Below are 1,780 nucleotides of genomic sequence, written 5' to 3'. Positions count from 1 at the left end.
GAATGCTATAATAAGAAAATTTATGAAAGTAAATTGCTATTTCATGCATTTAACTCTTACTCGTATTCTCATCTAGTCATAGCATCAACGAAATACGGGTAAGGAAATAAAATGCGCTAGAGGATTAACCATACTTTTTTGTTAGATCAGCAATCAAACACAAATCCATATTTCGAGAACATTAATAATAAAGTAAAATCAACCTTAACAACGACAAAAAAAAAAACCATATCGTAAATCAAATATCTCCAAAATTATATCTTAAAACTTATTCAATCGGTTATATATGAATGTTTGGTAGTAGTTCAATGATATAAAAATGGTTTATTCAATAAACTATTATAGAGAGTTTTATTTTTTAACATGTCACTCCCTGTTAAAAACATGTTTCTTTCATCTATAAAAAACTCTTCCAAATAAAAAAAAAACCAATCTATACAAACAGATTAATCCAAAAGACAACTTTATTTATACATGACTTCATGAGGAAAAAAATCAGACAACTTTTAGTCCAATAGTTATAAATCAAGTTGTTGAAAAACAGTTCAATCCCATATTGTCTCTCACTTAGTTACTTCGGGGCCGTTTACCCAAATGCTTAATCGGTGAGCGCTTATTGATATGAACCAACACTATCATTTATTTTGATGCGTAAGAATTTAGTACATCAAAACATATCGAATGCAACAATTTACTGGGTAAGAGTCAACATCCTCACTTACCGGATAAGAATATCCATTCCTTCTCGTCACTCTTACCCGGTAAGACTCTTGGCATTTCTCATGTTCATCCGATGAGCAAATTTATCTTACCAAGTAAGCGTTTAGTAAACGGCCTCTTAGGCCAACTTCAACTCACAACAGTGAACATCAAAAACATTAAAACTAGTGGGGCCTTTTAACATCAAAAATAAATTCAACTCCAAACACACAAAAAAACACCAAATTAATAGACATATATAAAATATATATTTCATTATTATTAATCCTTTTATGTATTAGTTGATGTTATTTAATTTTTAGTATTATATATTTTTAATTATTGTCAATTTTCTTTAATGCTATTTTTATTTTTTATTTATAATTTAATTTTGAGTATAAACTCAATTCAAAATAAATGTTAAAAGAATAAATAATATTTAAAAAATCTAAACAAGTAAAAGTAAAAAAAAAATAGAAGTGGACCAACCTATTTGTGGTGTCAAGAGGGTGACATCAAATTTAACATTTATTTCTTTCAACTTTTTCTAGCCGGCAAAACTTTTGATTATATGACGTGTGAAAAGCGTTTCATCACCGGTAAAAACCTAATTTTTGCCGTCTGTTTAGAGTTGGCCTTTAAGTCTTAAAAAGGAACGTGTGGAATACTCTTGTTTTTCAAGTTCTTTTCGTCATAAACAAATCATTTGATTTTATTTATTCGTCATCGAGGAGGGAGAGTGTAATAGTCTGGTTATTATTTTTGTTATGTATATATATTTATTTATAAATATATATATATATATATGTGATATATGTATATATGTTATGTATATATGTGTGTGTAGGAGTAATTAAATAAAGGAAGAAGGGAGAGGGGTCGGCTAAATAAGCCGCCTCTCAATTTCTTTGTGAGTGTATTTGAGCTTTGAATATGAATTGCTTTATACAAATTAAAAAGCATTTCAACTGATTATTATGTGTTTGGAGGCATTTTTAATGATGATATTTGTGTATACCGGCCAACTAGTGTCCGGATTGAAATCCGGATATTTAAACCGGATAAGCCTTGAGAGGTTTAT

Source organism: Cynara cardunculus, assembly GCF_001531365.2.
Source record: "Cynara cardunculus var. scolymus isolate 2C chromosome LG 1, CcrdV1, whole genome shotgun sequence".
Classification (NCBI taxonomy): Eukaryota; Viridiplantae; Streptophyta; class Magnoliopsida; order Asterales; family Asteraceae; genus Cynara; species Cynara cardunculus.
The sequence above is the reverse complement of the archived record's forward strand: the minus strand, read 5'-3'. Positions refer to the sequence as shown.